Source organism: Cryptotermes secundus, unplaced genomic scaffold (genome assembly GCF_002891405.2).
Source record: "Cryptotermes secundus unplaced genomic scaffold, Csec_1.0 scaffold1229, whole genome shotgun sequence".
NCBI classification, from domain to species: Eukaryota; Metazoa; Arthropoda; class Insecta; order Blattodea; family Kalotermitidae; genus Cryptotermes; species Cryptotermes secundus.
Genome location: NW_019723925.1, coordinates 772,613 through 793,924, shown reverse-complemented (window position 1 = coordinate 793,924; position 21,312 = coordinate 772,613). Strand labels below are relative to the sequence as shown.

Here is a 21,312-nt window from a genome sequence, read left to right as displayed (position 1 = left end):
TTTTTCTAGATCTTACACATTTGGTAGGACTCCTTGGGAAGGCGATCAGCTCTTCGCAAGGCCTCTACCTGTACACAAACACAGAAAAACGCACACACACAAACTAAACATCCATGCCGTGAGTGGGATTCGAATCCACGATCCCGGCTTCCGAGTGAGCGAAGACAGTGCATGCCTTAGACCGCTCTACTAACGTGACCGCCCCGCTTTGATTATATACCCTCTTTTTTTTTAGAATAAGCTTGTTTGGAGAAAAATTGTGAAGTTCGTTAATCGTAGGGCTACCGATATCATAAGTACCAGAAGTCAGTTGTCACGGTTGCTTTACGCACGTAAAGGATACCAAATCCAGTCTTATATTTTATGAGTTTCTTAGGGTGGGGTGAGAGTGAATTCACTTGATACATCAGCCACTGTTTGGCTCGTTATAACTAGCCCCAGATGATGATGATGAGAACGAAGCAGTCGGTGCAATAAGAATTGGGGGGGAAACCGAAGTACTCGGAGAAAACCTATTCCAGCTCCACTTTATCCATCACAAATCCTACAAGATCTGATCTGGGATCGAACCCGGGCCGCAGCGGTGGGAAGCCAGCGACTAACCGCCTGAGCTATGACACGGTATTAAATCCAGTTCCAGTCTGTTCATTGCTTATCTTCTTACGGAGGAAGTGCATACAGTACAACCGGTCACTGCAGTTATGCCCTGTGTATATCGTAATCACTTTATCATAGCACAACAGTGTTTAACCATAATAGATCACTTTAATTACAGAATCATGTTCCATGACACAGTTTCAGCAAGAATGTTGAGTCGCTTCATTATTGTAGTCTTCACAGTTTCCAGTAACACGGTTTAAGAATTGCAAATTAAAGCAGTGCGGAATGTAAGAGGAACTCACATTTTACGTTTCGTTCTGGTCGCGGTGTATTCACACAGATAATTTCAATAGAAAATTATTTGTTTTTTTTTTTTTCGTTTAAGATGTTAACACGTCATTATAGTTGATTAAGAGTAACAGTATTCTTACCTTTTTTATCACAGCACAATGCCTATGAGTCCGTCGTCTGAAGCGATTAAACTTTTTGTCGAATCCAACTAACTAGATCATCTGTATCTACGACGACTAAAGAACTCTCCTTCCATCAGTTCGTAACTTCACTGAGCCCCCCCCCTCCATCATGTAGCCACCCCCTCCTCCACACACGATCTGCAAAGTGGCCCTCGTTGCAGCAATGTGGCCTATTAGCAAGTGAAAACACTTCTTTGCCGTCTAGTGCTCTTTGAATCTAGTTCGAATTTAGCAATCAGTTGTAATGATGATGACTTCTTTCATGTTTATCTCTCCGCTGGGTTCAAGCTTTATCGCTGTACGCGCCGAATGGAGTCACAGCCCGTATCTGGATTTCTAACCGTTGTCAGGTTTTTAATCCATTTTCCTTTAATTATTCTTGATACATAACTCAAAATTTCACGGCACGGATGGATCGAGGTCCCCGCCATTAACGATTTGGTACCTCATTCTAATCCGTTTCCACCGTAATGTTCTTTTAATCACAGCAGCAGACATTTTCATGCAGTTTATTATCTCTTGCGCGCAGTTTGCGTTTGTTTTTGACATCACTAATAATCGTCTTGGCATGTACTGTCTTCGCTCGCTTGGAAACTGGGATCGTGGGTTCGAATCCCACTCAGGGCATGGGTGTTTAGTTTGTGTGTGTGCGTTTTTCTGTGTTTATGTACAGGTAGAGGCCTTGCGACGAGCTGATCACCCGCCCAAGGAGTCCTACCGAATGTGTGAGATCTAGAAAAACCGAAGTGAACGGAGAAGTTCATGGAGGTAGGCCTAGGCCCACTGAGGCTGTAGTGCCAAGGGGGAAAAAAATGATCGTCTTGTTGTAGATATTTCCCCCTTCCTTCATCCCTTCCTTCTCACCGTCGCGGTTCGTCACAGTTACATTGCCATTAGAATGGTCCTCAAGCTGAGTTTTACAGATGTTAATTTGAAGATAGTGACGAGTATTAGATTTTTATGACTGAAGAAACTCGGAAAGTGGAAGAGGTTATGTCGGGTTTTGGTACTGACATCTGTAACTGTTAAGAGTACTGTCTGTCGTGTAGTCTGGTATAAGTTCACTGACGTTTCGGACGAACATACTGCCTCTATCTTCAGGGTCGAAGTGTAAGTCAAGAAAGGAGCAAGCAGCAATCGACAGTAGAGGAAGAACATACCTCCGAAACATCGGTGAACTTCATAAAAAGATAGTTCTCCTCATACAGGAGAATAGAATATCTCGAACACCAACTGTAGAATTTTCTGTTGTATTATATATTTCGTTATAATGAATCCGTGATATGATGTTTATAAAGTCAAATTTTGCATAATGGAATACAATAAGTGGAGAGTTTAGAAATCAGAAGATTCTGAATGGTTCTGAGGATGGTGTGTAACACTTAGAATTGCTGGAATTTTGGACTTTTTCCATTGTCCGATATTCTAGAAACTAGAGAACACAACGTGACTGAGGTTAGCTGCTTCTAAGGGACCCAATTAGGTAGGTGTCCCCCCCCTCTTACCTGAGGACGGAAACAGATCCGGTTTCCGAAACGTTGTTTTTTCTAATTTCTAGAATACCGAACGGAGGAAAAGTCCAAAATCCATTAATTCTTATAAATGAGTGTCTAACAGAAAATTCTTTTTAAACGGTTAAGGCCGGCAACCTCACATCCGGAAGTTATTGGAACTAAAATTGTGTGTATACGATCAATTTAAGTTATTTTCAGTACATCGGAACTTACCAATTAATTTCATGTATAAGTACTTAGAGTTCATTGACAGTAATTCTACTGTATCTATTCACAAAGCATTTACGTATAGATGCACATAAAAATTGTTCTTTAATTTTATAACCAAAATATGCCACCTGGTTGTATAAGAATCGCCTTCTGGCTTACCTGTTGCACGGATTTTGATTCACTTCACTCACTGTATAGTTCAGAGGCACAGACAGCGACAGATAGGACTGTTGGTACCAAGCGGTTTGTCCAAGCACTGGAAGGATAACTTTCACGGATTTTCACGTGGCTTAGCGAGGAACGGTGACAGTGCTGTATATTTTTCTTCTCTTTGCCTATAATTGTTAACTGCTGCTACGCTCTGGTACGTCTAATGAAATGCTTTTTTAAATGACCACAACTTCTTTGCCTTTCCTGTTATCATTTTATATTTTAGTAGTAAATAAGATGATATACAGATTCTGTAGTTCTGACTTTCGCAATTTTTTTCTATGAATTCGTGTTCATGCACTTGATTTTGTTCGCTATGTTTGTAGCATAAATTTCTACCTACTTTTCTATTCTAGTACCACGCATGTGCGTGCTCTGTCACAATTTTATTACATATTTTCTTGTTACCTCCCGCCGAATTAGCCTGGTCTCAAGTGTTTAAATAGCTGTAGTGAATCTGATGGGTTGTGCAGTGATTTCCCTCAGCTCTTTCAGGGACCCATCGCAGTAGGTGTCTCCCCCCTCATCTGAGGACGGAAACAGATCCAGTTTCTAGAATACCGGACGATGGACGAAGTCCAAAAACCAAGTAATTCTAAAATCTGATATGTATTTATTAACTTATGGCTGAAATCTAAATGACCATCTCAGTGGAATAGAATTCCTCTTGAGGAACTAATTATTGCTCAGTTACTCAAGAAATGCCCCTAATTATATTGAATCCAAGAGTCGATTACGGATGTTCACAAGAGTCCTCCATTCGTCCCTATTCTGAGCTAACTGAAACGAAGTCTCTCTATTATTTTAAGACCCTTTTTAATATTATTCTCTCATCCACGTGTAAGAAATGTCAAATTAAAAATAGGTGTTAAAGACGTCGTCAGCGTGGTTTGTTGTAGGGTTCAACTTCCGGTGCTAGTCTTTAATAGCCTACTACAAATATTAACCACTGTGCTTAGGCGTGTGAATTTATGGTACTATAGCTTTTTCATGTGTCACGTTGCGATGACTCGTCACCTATCGTCGCCAACGAAAGTGTTTTCCGCTGTGGTCATGGTATTTTGCTTCTTTATAGCATCATAATATCTTTCATTTCAAAGGTCTGTATCCATATAAAGCAACATTACTTGGATTGTTTGAAGACGGAATTAGAGTCAACTTCCTAACCGTCACGTGTATGAAATAGTCATTAGACGTTGTACAGTGCCCAACCCGCTGACGATTTAACGATTTGGTATTATTACAAAAAAATGTTCAGAAAATCGTTATCTTAGTTTAGTAATTCTTTATAATGGAGTTCAGTTATTACGATCTGCATATAACATTATGCATGTGATTTGAATGAGATTTGAGATTTTTGCAGTGGGGAAAATTTAGGTTATGGTTATCTGGCTTATGACATCTTGGTAGTCTGGCGAGTGGGTGCCAACTAGACTTTGTAGCAAAAGTAGACGATGGCACCAGGTTTCTCAAAAGTGTTCTTAACTGCGTAGGAGACGAGACGATGCATGGCCTACCGTCCTACCCTTAACGTCGAGACGGTATGTTCCTCCGAACTACACAGCTTTACAACCCAGAAGACCGTACTCTTCATAACGGCTGCTGTAGAACCTCAGATTTAATTGGTAGCTTTGTTATCAACTCTGTTTTCACTACTGTCCGTATTTTTAACCGTTTACCTATATTTTGTCTCCCTTTCATAATTTGTTTATATATGTAACCTGTTTGTATATTTATGTCTTTATCTGATTATATAATGTATATAGTTCATATTGTGACTTGACGCCCGAAAGCCAGAATAGTGAAGTCAGAATAGGAAATGCTCGGTAAAGACGTTCCCGCGGCAACAAATACATAAGCAACAATCGAGTAACTTCCGTTGCTATACAGCAGCGCTGTAAACACGCCTTCCCAACAATAGAGAGGCTGTCTCTTCTGCGTGATCCATGCAAAATGAACATAAAGAACAGTTCATTTGAGAAGAGTCGAATTTCGAGACACGAGCCTGTCGAGGTATGAACTTGGGAGCAGAGAAATTGAATTAAGCTGGCAGTTGCAGAATAATGACAAGAATGGAACAAGACTGTGAAAATAAGACTTCACATGAGATGTGACGTGATAGACTGTTATAAATCCGTTGCCAGGAGACGACTAGTGAAGGCTGAAAACCTTAGTGCGTGTGTCGCGGTGAGCTGCGAAGTGTCTAGCGCTTGATAGCGCTGTATTGCCTGCAATCCCGAGTTGTGTGTGTAATGTGTGAGTGAATCCAATCATCCAATCCAGAACCAGTCCATAAGTAACGCACACCTCCTGCACATGAGTATACATTTATATGTACATTTGCTTGTTCGTATTTACGTACATATGTATTAATTTGGGTACTTGTTTATTTACTTAATATGTAAATGGTTTATTTGAATGTTTTTCTGTTATATATTTAGTTAGTGCAGGTATAAACATAGGTCCGTATGCGGTTTTAAAAGTGGCTTTACGTTGAAATTTGTATCCATAATCCTGCAGTCTGGCCGGTCACGGTATCCGAGCGATCTAAGGCATGTATTGTTTTCGCTTGCTTGGAAACTGGGATCGTGGGTTCGAGTCCCACTCAGGGCATGGATGTTTGTGTGCGTTTTTCTGTGTCTGTGTACAGGTAGAGGCCTTGCGACGAGCTGATCGCCCGCCCAAGGAGTCATACCGAATGTGTAATATCTAGAAAAACCGAAGTGAACGGAGAAATTCATGGAGGTAGGCCTAGGCCCACTGGGGCTGTAGTGCCAAGGGAAAAAAAAATCCTGCAGTCTACCACGGAAAGAACGATTCAACTTGAATACTATTATATAATTGATACTTTGCGACACTGTAATTTATGCGAATACTCGTAAAGGTCGGCGTACGCCTTGTGTTGTATGCATATGTCCCAGATGCCATAGCCACACACCTGAGTCGGTTTGAATCCCCTCACCACTGCTTAAGTAAAACGGGTGCCACTCACATTCTAAAACGGTGTGCTGCATTCTAAACAATAGGCCGTTTCGAAAGTACAGGGCTCAATGGTACTTTTGCTTCTAGATCCCTCGTTTATTTCTCATAGGGTTCTTCTGTATCGTTAAACAAATATCCAGGAGTTGCCACTTGTCTACAACGAAACCTGAATTAACAGAAACTTGCCTCCGTCGTGAAGCGTATTACTGTAGATGTCGTGAATAAATAGCGGAATTGTATGTAAAATTATTTATGATAAAAGGCGTTTAGCGTTGATACTTGAAGGAAAAGAAAAGCATTACGGAAAATGGTCTCCTTTATTATTTATTTATTTCAGTCATTCACCTCTGTGGTCTAGTGGCCAGAGATTGTGTTTGTGTTTAAAACATTTCATTTTCTATTAAATATCTACATCCAGCTTGTATGGGTGCAGTTAGAAATTAATATAAAATTTTTGTCGTGGACCTTGAGGAATAGAGACCATTTGAGTGACGTAGACGTTGATAAGAGAATAATATTATAGTAGATTTTAATAACAGGTAAGGATTTGGTCAGAATTGCTCTGGCCCTGTAACTCAGTGGTTCTGAACCTTTTAAAGACCGCTTCCCGGTAAATTATTTTTTTATTAGACGAGAGCCCGGAGTGATTGATGCCAAGGTCCGGTACCGACACGCGGCCCTGCGGTTGAGAACCACTACTGTAACTAGTTCGTATGAATGTCGTGGTGAACACTTCGATTTCGTGAAATGCAGATCATTTCTTGACTAGGTGAACGCCTTTCGATTCTCAAGAAGGAATTTCATAACCTCTACATCTTCACGTGGTATATTAATGTAAACAAGTATCCTGAGTTCATTGTTTTGTTATATCGTATGTCAACATGGATGCCAGCCATTCTAGTCCACTCACCGTCCCGGTGCACACCTGAGCAACAAATGCGGTTTCATTGAAAGTGAAAGAAAATTTTTATAAATTTGTAGTTCATTATGTGTAGGTGTGGCTTGCAGGTAAACGCCCAACGGTCATTCTTTGTCGTGCTGTTATTGTGTCTATGTTTTACAAAAAGGACCTAGGTCACATATAATCACTGATTTTAGAAAGGCTTTATATTGTGCTATCTGGAAGCAATGTATTTTCCGATTGTGCTAATTGTTGGTTTTGTAACTGAAGATTCATGTTCCTTTTTATGTGGAATTTCATCGCAGAGCCTCCGCTAATGTCTTCTACTTAATATTAGTTTGAATATTTTCGTTTGTGTATAGTAAATTGTACGCGCTCATCAAAAGAATACGCGACATTTGCATTGGAAATAATGAATCTGATGTCACAGAACACATAACAGTTGGATGTTTGTTACTTGGCTATTGATATCCCTTAGCAGAGACACAGTTGCAGCGGAAAGCATCACTAAAGATCTCATATTGCATTTACAGAAAATTCCTCTTTTTTTTCTCTCTGCCAATGGTACTGGTCACTCAAGAGCTACAAACTGGTTATTTTTCAATGTGAATAAATTCTCCCATACTTTAATATTATTATTGTGATATTAGGATCAGTGCTGTAATGCGAACTAGTACGAAATTTCGCGTATGCATTCATCGAGACTTTCATTCCACGTTTTCGGACACTCATGAATACGGAAATTAACTTTCAGGCCCCATAAAAGGCGCCTAATTTCTTGCCTAGTTGTGCAACTATTAGGTTCTCAAGAGGGATTTTGCTCTTCGGAGTTAGTAAGTTATATGCCCTAAAGAAGCAGTGAACCCGGGATAGTTCAGTCAGTATAGTGAGTATGCTGCTGGTATGATAACCAGGCAATCGTGGTTTGATTTCCGGCAGGGACAAAGCTGTAGAACTATCTTTGTAACAGGCCGTGGAGGCCCATAGGGTTCTGAGATGTCGAGGCTCCCACATTTTCTTTAGACAGTCGCCTCACAGATGGCGTTGAGGTTGTCAGCATTACGCGCCGGCCGCACCTTTACCCCCAGGAAGAATTCTGGTACTCATTTCCGTTAGAGGCAGAGTCGACTCCAGGACCATAATGCGGCTGGAAGGATTAGATCAATTGGAAAATCCAGTGACCTCATCTGGAATCGAACCCGCTACCTTTCGGCTTGTAGCATAGTGTCTAAACCAACTGCGCTACCTCGTGCCCCGGAGGGACAAAGATTTCTATTTACTCCACTGCGCCCTGAGGGCTCTAAGCCCCACCCAGTATAAAGCGGTTGGGGCAAGAATCTGACCACTCACCTCCGTCTACTGGTAATGTTCAGAATCAGTGGAGCTACACTTCCACTCCCACATACACCTTTATGAAGTGGTGCTTAAATAGGCAAAGGAACACCTTTAGCTTATACATCTTAAGTGTACGGGTTTACAAATACTTTTTTGTTCCCTCTATCACTAAGTGGATTTTCGAATGACACATTTTAACCATTTGTGTGTTTTAAACGGGTTGTGTTATTTAAAAACACGGGCCTGGGGTCAGAATATTTTATATGGTGAAAATGAGCCTCTCCAAATGCCTCTTGTTCAGCCTTTGTGAAATTTCTGGTCTCTATGTAAATATAGGGGCAAAGCGCAAAGAAAACTGAACACGCAGTATGTTAAAACCTTCCCACAGCCAATCTTTTATTAACCAGTCTGTGCTGACTTAATATTGTCTGACTTGTATATTACGAAGTGAAAAAAAAAAGAACTGTCTAACCCACTTCAAGACAATCCTCGGAATAAATCAACTGTTAGATGTTTTAAGCCTCCGGTAGGTTCTGTCGGCATTTTTTTTTACCCAAAATCTAAGTAGCATTAAACTTTGAAGCCTCTATTCATATGCAGTCATGAGACTTAATTAGATGGGCGAATTGTCATTCAACGTAATTTTAATTGTCTCCTGATGGTAATCATTATTGTGTTGAAATGCTGCTCGCAGCCTCGTCTTTTTGCAGCGCTATTATGCGAGTGAGTTTACGAAACCTTTGCAGCATCTAATTCCTTATTATCAGATTTGTTCTAGGACAGATTTAAGTATCATAAAACATAAGGCTGTTTATATATGTATCAGCGTTGTGCCAACTCAAGTCTAGGTAATTCCGATGCACGTACAACATTTCAACAGAAATACGAACATTTATCTCTAGAACACTCGGAATTTATTAAGCTAAAATATGTCCCGGATTAAATTACTGGGTACTACTTAAATTCCCTGAGGCGAAAAAAATCGTCGACGCATTGCGTCACGGTCAGGGTGGGTCCCTTTTAACAAACCACCTCCATGTCATTGTGACACAGAGACTGAATAAAGCAACACCATAACGAAGTGGGAAAGACCCCAACTGTACGTGACATGTCAAGCAGGTATGTATGACAGATAAGGTTTAATACCCAATGGAATGAGTCCCACTTAAAGACAATAGTCAAGTCAGTGACACACCAAACATATCATTCCGCGATAAGAAAACTAAATATACACAGCTGTATTTTTATCATTTGTTTTGCTCAGTCCGTATAATCATGGGCTACAGGCTTGACCGGGTTCGATTCCCGGAAGGACAAGATTTTTGTCTACTCCACAGCGTCCAGACCGGCGCTGGGGTCCAGTCAGTCTACTCTCGAATGGGTACCGGGTGCTTTTTCCCCTAGGGGTAAAGCTACCGGAGCTAGAAGCTGACCACTGACGTCCATCTGGTTCCGAGATTAATAATGGCGGATCTGTACGTCTATGGCATAGTGCTTAATTAATAAAGCACAAGTACAACCTTACCTTTAGCTTTATGAGACCTACGTCCTGCTGAGGGTGTAAAGGGTGCTGAGAAGAACACTCGGTCTTGAGAGGGAGGGAGTAATAGTAAGATGGAGAAGATCGCACAGCGAGCAGCAACATCATAATTCTTACTCTTCTGCGAATAATATTAGGGATGATAAAATTAAGGCACGAGGTAGAAAGAGAAGGGAGAAATGAGAAATTCGTACATTTTAGTCAGAAAATCATTTGGAACCTAGATAGAATGATAATGTTACAAGAAGCTCTGCGAAGAACAAGTCGCCTGCATTCCTTTGATAAGACACGGACCGCATAGAAAAACAAATTAAGGCGGATTCATAGACACGCAGACCTCAAGGTGGTCTCATAAGTTTCCTATAATTTTGTCAAAAGAAGAGAAATAGACTAAAAATGGATCTTAAGGAAATACGGTGTGATGTTCGGATTAATCTGGCTAAGGATTGGGTCCGGTGGTGTTCTGTTATGACGCGGGAAATTTCTTGAGACTCTGAGACAGAAACAATTTGGGCAGAAATCAGGGAAGATTTAGAACAGATTGTGGGAAATATTTGGACTTAGAGGAGGAAATTCCCTAAATGAATGCCTGTATCTTCATAGCTCATACCCGTCAACTGGTGTCTTTCGAGCGATGAAATCAAGATGGATAGTATAATTGTGACGTGTATTAAACATAAGAGAAACGCGAAATCACTGCAGCAGTCTGTTGTTTCGGAACCATAATAGCAGATGTTTTGTTCAGCTGAATGATATGTCAACTTCGCAATGCAGACCGTGTACTATCGCGTTAGTACGTTAGTTGTTTCACCAGTCTGTTGGTCAGTTAATCAGCTGGCTTTGTTATTAAGTGACCCGAACTGGGTTAAGAGATCATTAACGGGGTTTCGCCATACTCGTATTTAAGAACTTGAAATGAAAAATTATAATTTGTCTCTTTCAAGCATCAGTTAATAATCACCCATTCGCTTTCCAAGTTTTTCTTAATGAAATTTGCGATATATTTTCTTTTCTTACCATATGACGAAAGGTAGACGACGTAAGTATGAGGATAATATTAAAATGTATCTTGAGCAATAGTAATGGCCGGATTAATCTGGCTCAGGATAGGGACCATTGGAGGGCTCTTGTCTGCACGATAATGAATCTTTGGGGTACGCGGTAGCGTAGTTCGTTGAGCACCATGCTACAAGCCGGAGGACACTGGTTCGATTCCCGATGAGATCGAATTTTTATATTGACCTAATCCTTCCATCCGCACTATGACCTTGGGGTCGACTTAACCTCCAACAGAAATGAGTACCAGGAATCTTCCTGGGGAGTAAAGGGCGGCCGGCACGTAAGCCCGATACCCTCACCGCCATCTGTGAGCCGATTGTCTGGAAAATGTGGGAGCCTCGACGTCTGACAACCCTATGGGTCTCCACGGCCAATTGCAGGGATAGCTTTTATTGTGAAATTCACGTGTAGCTGAGCGACTGGCAGCTGCTCAAGAAGGACTCAGCTCCAAGGAGTTAGTTATGACGAAAGTTCGAATTAATGAGAGTCATCTCAGCGTTCAAGCGCCATGCCATGAAAAGAGTATCAGAGCGTGGCGAGACAGTGATGAGGGGAGGGGAGAGAGATCAGCCAGAGCAGGTAGGCAACCAGACACTCCTCACTCTTATGCAGTCGTCGTATGCCCTTTATGCAAGGAGCGCTGAATAATCTGAAGTTGGAATGTCAGTACTAAGGATTTGTGGTGGACAATGTGGCGCTGGGGCAGGTTTTCTCCGAGTACTTCGGTTACCCCTGCCAATCTTCATTCCACCAATTGCTCCACAATCGCCCTCACCTATCATCTGGGGCTGGTACAATAGGCGAGAAATGGCCGCAGTACAAGGGGCTTAGTCCCACCCCACTAACAATAAAAAAGAGAATCCAAGAAGATTGTTAGCTCATACCCGGCCGGGGATTCGACTGGGAGCCTCCGAAGTTGCAGCGAGATTATTAGTCCTCTTATGCACGGAGACACCGTGGCCTAGCCATCAAAGTAGCTGCCGCCACGGTTTGTGAAAGATTATTTTAAGTTAATAAGCAAAAGTGCTTTCGCACAAGATGTGGTTGTTTTCCTTGTCACTATCACAGTTTATAGTAGTAGCTAGAACTTCAAAGGAATGGAACTCAGATCAGGAAATTAAAGTATTGTGACGGAATAGTCCATTGCTAGATAACGGCTCGCTAAAAGCGCGTTTCGTAGCAAGGAACACTCTTGTATAAATCAAAGCGTTGCCACGAGATTGACACACGTTTCGCGGTAACGAACACGCTTGGAGAAATCGAAGCGTTGCCCCGAGATTGATGCACGTTTCGTGGCAACGGATGAAACAGAGAATAACAGAAGACAATTAACTATTCGACACGGTGACTTACATTCGGGCCCCGTGGCAGTTATGAAAGGGAGTTCATTCATGCATTCACTGCATTCAGAGATTCTTCAGACGTCGTTCAGAAGGAATTCAGTGTGTGAGCTGTTATAATTGATTGTAATTGAAAAGAAGTGCCAATGAACCCAATCATCAGATCCAGAACCCATTGTTATTAGACACGGTAACCGGTTATACGTTACAGAACGCTCATGTATCTGAGAATAAATTTTGACCGTGTGAGTACGATCGCATCTCGGGACGGCCCGCGTAGAAAACGTCTCTTCCATTGTTTCTGTATTCTCTAGTTCCCGTGGAAACATGCTTGTTTCGCGGTCGTTGCCTAGCAACGGGTCTGCTTGCCACAATATATACACACCGAAGAGGGGCGAAATAATGGGAGACTTAAGAAAAGTACATAATGAGAAACTTCATAACTTGAACTCTTCGCCAGATATAATTAGAATGATCAAGTCAAGGAGAATGAGATGGGCAGGGCGTGTGACAAGCATGGGGGGGGGGGAAGAAATGCATGCAGGCTTTTGGTAGGAATGCCAGGAAGAAAGAGACGACTAGGAATACCTAGACGTAGGTGGGAGGATAATATTGTGACATGACGGCTGAAAGCCACAATAGTGGAGCCGAAACGGACCTCCATTGCCGTTCAAACGCTTGGTAACCACATTTTCGCTACAACGAAGAGCAACGAACGAGTCGTTCCAGGTAGCAAGTTGCTAAACACGAGATGTTTCGTAGCAACAAATCAAAGCGTTGCAGCGAGTTTGACACATTTCGCAGCAACGAACACGCTTGGAGAAATCAAAGCGTTGCAGCGAGATCGACACACATTTGATGGCAACGGATGAAACAGAGAATAACAGAGGAACTGTTAGCTGTCCGAGGCGGTGATCTCTATTCGGTCCGCTTGCAGTTATAAAAGGGAGATGATCCATGCATTCGAAGCAGTGGTAGGATGCGACGAAAACGGAACCCACTGTCTGGGGGTATAACTTGGCCACCCTGTTCCCGGGGGATACGAATACGGGGACCTGGCCGTCCGGGTTGGGGGAGTCTCGAATCTGAGGCAATAAAATGTGGTAATGAGTGCCGCGGGACTCGGACCTGGGAATTGCTGCTCTGGCGAGGACCAGCAGCAGTTGTAAACGACAGACCCATTCTCTCTTCAGAGAGGATGTTGAATGAGGACTATAACCGCAAGTACTCAGATAGAAAATAAAATTACTGGTCGTGACTCTCAAGGGGCGTGTCGCCAAAACGAACTGATTGTGGTAAACCGCCAGTCGTAAACTAACTCTGACTCTGATTCGAAGCAGTCGGGGATCAGTGAGAGATTAGTCCGAGATTCTTTATAAAGATCCGTCAGACAGACGTCCTGCTTCTTTATAAAGATCCGTCAGACAGACGTCGTGCAGAAGGAGTCCAGTGTGTCAGCTGTTATAATTGACTTTAATTATAAGGAAGTGACAATAAATCCTATCATCTAATCCAGAACCCATTATTATTAGTCACACATACCCGAGAAACATGTGATAATATTAAAAATGGTTGTTAGAGAAATAGAATGGTTTGGTATCGACTTAATACGTCTGGTTCAGGATAGGGACCAGTGGCGGGCTCTTGTGAACCTTCAGGTTCCATAAAATATTGGGAAATTCTTGAGTAACTGAACATACGGTGCCTTTTGAAGAAGGACTCAACTCTGTGGAGTTAGTTAATTAGTTTTATGCAGGTGGAGTGGCCGTGGCGGCTCTTGTGGAAGAGGCCGTGGCTTCTAGAGTGCAGCGATAGATGGCGTTACCGTCAAGAAGAGCACTTCTGTTACTTCACTCGGCCAGCATGGCAACGGAAACCTGCGCAGATATGACGTGATTGATGAAGATGGAGTTCGCACTCTCGTGACGTTTATGGGACACTTTCGTCTTTCCATTGAAGTGCATGCAGGTAGAAGGCGCTACTGCAGCCTCTGTGACGTGGTTTGTGACGACACTGAAGCCGTTACCGCAACATGAAATGAAGTTCTTTCCATTAAGTTAATAAAATGGACGAGTAACCCTTATTGGACTTACATTGTTCTCGGATGTGATGCCGTATAGTTTGGTACGTGATTACCAGAATTTTAGAGGAAACTGCTGCCCCCTTTCTGTGAGTAGAAGACATAATCCACACTGAATAGGTTTCTTCGAAACGTTGGTAGCTTTTGGCCAGTTTATACGGCGTGTCACCCAGAAGCCCGAAGTGCTGATACTCACTGTCTTGACATCCTTAAACCTCACGGAGTTTTATTCGAAAGACCTGAAAGAAAGTTACTACTTGGAGATGAGAAAACTCTTGCCTCCACCGGCACTCGAACTCCGGCCCTTCAGCCTTCCAGTTCGTGGCCAGTCTTTATCCCGGCCCCCGTCCGAATATTATACGGCTGAATTTGTGCTAATGCAGCTTATAAAATCAGCGGTTCTTCACTTCTCTTTTTGTTGAGTGTTAGCCATACGTAATGAATCATTTAAGGTAGGGAATTGACATTTTGTGTTCAGAGACGTCGTCAGTAATTCCTGAAACTTATTTCTCATATAGCGACGGTGCGGAGCCCTGAGGCAGCGTCTCACAGACACGTCGTGATGGGAATAGATTATATTGGCAATTATGCACAAGAAGTGGCCAGCGAGTTGTACAGTCCAGGTCTACTGGTTTATTACTGTCGATGTCCTCCCTACACAGAGTTTCCGGATGAAAGGTATCCAAAATAAAATAATTATATCTCAGAAAGCTTATATTATACACACATATATGGGTTACACCACTGCAAAGGGAAGTTTTTTTTCTGAGTATATAACTTTCTCAGTAAATTTCAACGTGGGTTCCCTTGATGGCATGACAAATATCCAGACGATCCAGCATGTTTGGTGTTACCGTAGCCACAGCGTCCCTTATGAAGGCTTTCAGGTGTTGCAGGTCTTAATCATCTTAACCTGGTAGACAGTGTTCTTCACATAACTCCACAAGAAAAAACTCAGTGAGGTCAAATCTGGAGATCTAGGAGGCCAAGCGATTGATACACTTCTGCCGATCCATCTCCCAGCCATCTCTGTGTCCAAGTGATTCCTAACTTGGCAGAAATGTGGCGGCGCATGCGCGTAAGCCGGGCATGGAAAAAAAACTACAGGGTTTTCCTTCCGATGGCACAAACCGGATACATGTATGACAATTTCCGAGATATATTTTTTTTTATTTTGGATACCTTGCATCCGGACACCCGATATATAGCCTGTATGAAAAGGAAAGTAGATCTCCTAATTCCCTCCAAAACGTCAGTTATAATAACGAAATTGACCTTTGGATTCAGCTAGTATGACGGATAAGTTAATTTCGCCAAATTTTTAGTCCATTTTGTGGTCAGGTCACATCATACTTATCATAGTAACTGCTGACGATATCATAAGCTCTCATAAAAACAAACTTCTCTAACCCAAATGTAAAGGAAGCTGAACCTCAGATCGTTTCATCAAAGATGGCCACGTTGCGTAACATATAACTGCCGGTGTTATAAGAAATATACGTTACTCTGCTGTTATAAGAAGCATGTTTCTCAACTACTCACGTGACTTGATTGGTAGCACCGTGTGAATGTCTGACATGGATTCACCATCACGTAAGGAACAGTGTGCAGAAATTTATAATTAAGCACATCAGAAGTGGGTCATATATGTTCCTTTGGAGTTTATCCTTAATTGTCAAAGTGCTGATGCTCTCTGTGTGCTGCCAATCTTACGTGAGGCTATTCAAGCCTTGTTTTATGTTAGTTTTAAGATCCTTTCTACTTGAACTTTTAATTTGAAACTTTTACTACATTTTTCTTTTACGGGAGCACGAAACGTACGAGTAGTTGTAGCAATTTTGGAAGTACCCCATTCGAATCTCGACCGATGTTTTCATGGGCTTACCCAATATATCCATATATCCCAATTTTTACCTTCACACAAGCCAAGATCGCGTTCTTCTAAATGTCGGCATTCATAATCGCCTTACCATTTCATTCGATGCTATGCAGCATTCGCATTCGGAATAGATTGGACGAATACCATATTAGTACATTTTTATTTAGGTTGTCCGGTACAGAAACTCCTTAAAGAGTACAGCCTGGCACTGTCTCCATGTTTTTCTCTTGAAAGTCGTCCGCTAAACTGAAATTAATTTTCCGCGTATTTAAAACCTGAATTGTACAAGTACATTCATAGATACCATGTAGAAAAACACAGAAAATTTAATTGACGCTACTAATGAGGTTGGTCTAGAAGTAAACACAGAAAACCCAAGTTTATGTTGCTGGCCCGCCACCAGAATGCAGGTCGAAATCATGACATAAAGATAGTTAACAGATCCTTTGATAACATGGCACAGTTGAAATAGTTTGGAATGACAGTAACAAATGAAAATTTGATTCAGGAGGAAATTAAGAGCAGGCTGAATTCAGGCAAATCTTGCTACCATCCAGTCCAGTCTGCTATCTAAAGACGTAAAAATTAGAATATTCAAAGCTATAATTTTGCCTGTGGTTCTGTATGGGCGTGAAACTTGGTCCCTGACATTAAGGGAGGAACATAGACAGAGGGTGTTTGAGAACAGAGTGCTGAGGAGAATATTTGGACCGAAGAGAGATGAAGTGACGAGAGATTCGAGAGAACTGCATAATGACTACCTTCATAACTTGTACCATTCTCAAAGGATAATTAGAATGGGGAAGTCAAGGAGGATGAGACGGACAGGGCATGTAGCACGAATGGGGGCGAGGAGGAATGCCTATAGGATATTGATGGGAAATCCAGAAGGATAGAGATTTCTAGGAAGACCAAGACGTAGATAAGTGGATAATATTAAAATTGATCTTAGAGAGATGTGAAGGAGTTGTATGGACTGGATTGATCTGACTCAGGTTAGGGACCAGTGGAGGGCTCTTGTGAACCTGCGGGTTCCATAAAATGTTTGGGAAGTTCTTGAATAGCTGCACAACTGGCGGCTATTCAAGAAGGGATCAGCTCCATTGAGTTAGTTAGTTAGTTAGTTAGTGTACAGATACATGGAATGAGTTATGCGTAGCCTACAAGGAAGGCCGAGTGGACCCAGCTGGACTCCACCCCCCACTATACGAATTAAAAAAATCTTCACTCGCTCGAAGTCTGGGATCGTGGGTTCGAATCCCACCCAAGGCATGATTGTCTGTGTTGCCCTGTGTGAAGGTAACGGCCTTGCGACAGGCTGATCACTCGTCCGAGGAGTCCTGCCGTCTGCAAAAATGAAAAAGAATACGCTACTGAAGATGAGGCCAGGGCCCAACAAGGAGCTGTAGAGCCATTGATCAATGTGACTAAATTACTCTAAGAGAGTAAAGTTGGCCGCGCCATAGCTCAAGCAGTTAGTCGCTGGCTTCCCCCCGTGGCGGCCCGGTTTCGATCCCGGGTCTGGTCAAGTGGGATTTGTGGTGGACAAAGTGGCGCTGGGGCCGGTTTTCTCCGAGTACTTCGGTTTCCCCCTGCCAATATTGATTCCACCAATTGCTCCTCAATCACCCTCGCCTATCATCTGGGGCTGGTACAATAGGCCAGAAGTGGCCGCAGTACAAGGGACTTAGTCCCACCCCACTAGCAATGAAACAAAAGAGAGAGTAAAGTTCCTTCAGCAGAGAGCACGTCTGTCTCGAGTATGTTCTCGAGCGTTTCCTCGTCGTCCCATCTATTATCAATGTAACATCACCCTCAGTCTTCATAGTAAGAAGTGTATAGTTTAAACTGATGATGCAGCATTTAATCTCATGTGTTATGTAGCTCAAGCCGAGACATTTCGACATAAATCTAAGCTTCGTAATCACCCTTCAGGATGCGTGGTTATGCAGCCCTGGAACATGCAACGAAACGCGTATTTCTCGTAGTCTCACACATTTTAGCGACCTTGAACAGAGATTCATGGATCTTCACTGTGACAATATAAGATAACTCATGTCATGATAGTACACCATACAGCTGAGACAGGAACATTGTGATTAGCCAGACACATATGTCTACATTCCAGTAAGTATTGTGTTCTGATCTGTTTCTCAGAGTAGGGCTTGTCATCGTAAATATTAAGTATATTTGTATATAATGTTGTATTTTAGCGTCCTGTTGCACTGATTTTCATCCATAATACGTACGTAATGGCCGTCTTGTAGTGCACTCAATTTCATATGTCACTTCTTACTACATGTTTCGGCAACATAGTGCCATCTTCAGGTTCGTTATTTACGCTAAGCTATTACATTGTTTGCCATCTTGTGTCTTTCATAAAACTATCCAGAAAGCACAATATTCGTCAACCATAATAAAATGTGTATATACTAAAACTTGTTAAGATTATTCATCTACATGTCTCAATTCAAACTCGCGTATAGTATGGTTCGTCCACTATGGGAGTCGTTTCTTTGTGTACTGTGTGTGTGATGTGTCCTTCCTTTTTGGCTGCGAGCGTTGTAATATATATAATTAGTATAAGCATGGGAGATCCTTGTAATACTTGTTTGTCGGGTTATCATTATGTAGCTGAGTTGCTATTAGTTACGAATATGGCCGAAATATAGCAGCAATATACGTCAGTGGATGGTCTACTTCAGTCGGTATTGCAGTGTCTGCAGAAAAAAATACCTCTAGATAGAATCACGGCTTATGCAATGAGACCATCTCTCCCGATCACCTGAAGTGAAGAGCGTGAAGCTGATTTCAGTATGTCTGGAGGGTTGCAGTATATAAGAGAGGGTCAACACAAGGACCAATTGTGGAAACTGAAACGAGGTATAAAGTTGTAAAATTTTCGGGAATTTTCGTCGCGTTTTCTAACAGTCACGTAATAACATTTCTGCAGTGATCAACAAACGAAACCACACTGTGGAATATATTCATCTTCCATTTAGGAGAAAAATGTAATGACATGATCCAAATTGGTTCTAGAGTAGAACAAATATTGTACATTATATTTAAACAGACTTATTGTAAAAAATTTTAGATGTTTTAACAAATCAATGTCCATCTTAGCATTAGATAAATATTATATATATATATATAATATTTATATCTATGACGTGGTAATAAGAGTTTCCATATGTGTTGATAATATCCTTCTGAAGGTGGTCGTTTAGACGGAAAAATGAAATTAACATGAAAAATTAAAAACGCAACTTTTATCATTCAAACTGGACGTTTGTTAAAAATCTTATATACAAATCTGTTTCTTATTTGGCAGGATAGGAACTCATATAAAATTCATATTTGTTTTGTGTATATACTATATATTGAGACAACATTAACAGTTAATTCAATACAGTACAACATCAGTAAAAACCCTTAAGCTGTCCTACCGTGGTCATGAGGTAGCAACTGGTTATGTAAGGTTAATCATGTGAAGGGAATTAAAGATACTATTGGAATCTTGTTTAACTAAAAAATAAAGTGGAATATTATTATGAGTTGTTGCAATTGTTAATGGCGAAGTTGTACATTGTTACTGTTCGTTCATTCATTTTGAATTAGGGCAAGGGCGCTAGTTGCCAAGTGGTATGGCACACGACGGTATTGTTAATAACAGTTTACAGTATTTCCCAAACCTAATGGCTGGAACACACATAGCGACATCGCCGTACGACGTCCGTACGGTTCATATCGCATCAATTAGTAGAATTATTAAAGTGTAGTCTTAGCTTTCACACGTGACGACATGCGACATCTACCGTACGGCAGTCGTAGAGAAAAGAAATGTATATGGTCGCACGGCAAACAAATCGTACGACATTTTTCCATACGACCGATGTCGCTGTGTGTGTTCCAGCCCTAACACTACATAGAGTTACATCTTCCGGGATAAAAAAGACCGTGTAGTCTGTTGAGAATCATCCAACGTTTCAATGGAACATACGTCTTCCATCTCCAGGGTCGAATAATAAGCCAAGCAAGAAACCAGCATGGAATAGATAGCGAGCAGAGCTCTTCACGATGATTTCTGATATGTTCCTCAAGGATGTCTAACTTTCAGCGGACCACACGGCGCTATATCCCAAAAGATTGAACTGTCCATAACCACCGCTGTGAGAACCTCATATCCCGCTTATGACTGTAGATTAGTAATGTTGAAAGACATTTGTTCGTTATCGAGACAGAAATGGTATTTCAAGTGCGTAAATACCAGGCAGTACATGTAATTTGTAACACAAACTCTTTTTTTTTCTGTGGCGTTACAGCCCCAATTTGGGCCTAGGCCTCCCTCCATGAAACTCTCCGTTTCACTTCGGTTTACTAGATCTTACACATTCGGTAGGACTCCTTGGGCGGGTGATCAGCTCGTCGCAAGGCCTCTACCTGTACACAAACACAGAAAAACGCACACAAACATCCATGCCCTGAGTGGGATTCTAACCCACGATCCCGGCTTCCGAGCGAGTGAAGACAGTGCATTCCTTAGACCGCTCGGCTACCGTGACCGACAACACAAACTCTTACGCTGTCATATTACTAGATAATCCCATATAAATTGTTAATGTAGTTAAAAAAAAAAGAAGACAGTTTGTGTAGTAGAGAACGACCCAGAACTTGTGACTGGTGTGCAGAAACACATTTCGGTACTTGAAAATTAACTCATCCGAAACCTGCTGTTGCAGGGGTGTCGAAAAAATGTCACTTAGCCTACGGACCATGCAGTTCGGCCCTACCAGACACAGCAATATAATCCCAAAGCAGTTATCTTTAGACATGGTTTGTTCTTTAAATTATTTTTATTTAGATAGTTTGTCAAAACAGTTTCACTCTTACAGGATCTCACGTAACAGTGTTTTACGAAAGAGCAAGAACAGTGCCATGTCTCCAGTCTACAACTCATTCCTGCTTTTCACGCGCTCGCTCTCAGGCAAACCTAGCTTGCGCGTGTCCCACTCTTTCTTGATCATGCTACAGTATATTTTATCCTCGTCTGTTTGATTCATATATATGTCACCAAGAATGTGATGGCTCCTCGACTGTTTAAGAAGAGTAGATAATAAGAAAAGGATCATGATTTCAGAGGGCATGAATGCTGACGCAATGCTCGTCAAGTTGAATTTCATTATACAGGC

At 41.7% G+C, this 21,312-nt stretch overlaps 1 protein-coding gene across 1 annotated transcript in view; it reads right to left on the bottom strand.

Moving 5' to 3' along the window:
- Positions 1–1,152, bottom strand: part of LOC111862177 (glucose dehydrogenase [FAD, quinone]) — a 24,650-nt gene extending 23,498 nt beyond the window's left edge. Inside the window, exon 1 of the mRNA XM_023847361.2 lies at positions 1,032–1,152. The gene's annotated coding sequence lies outside the window, so the exon portion shown is untranslated. The remainder of the gene's footprint in view (positions 1–1,031) is intronic.
- Positions 1,153–21,312: the final 20,160 nt, after the last annotated feature.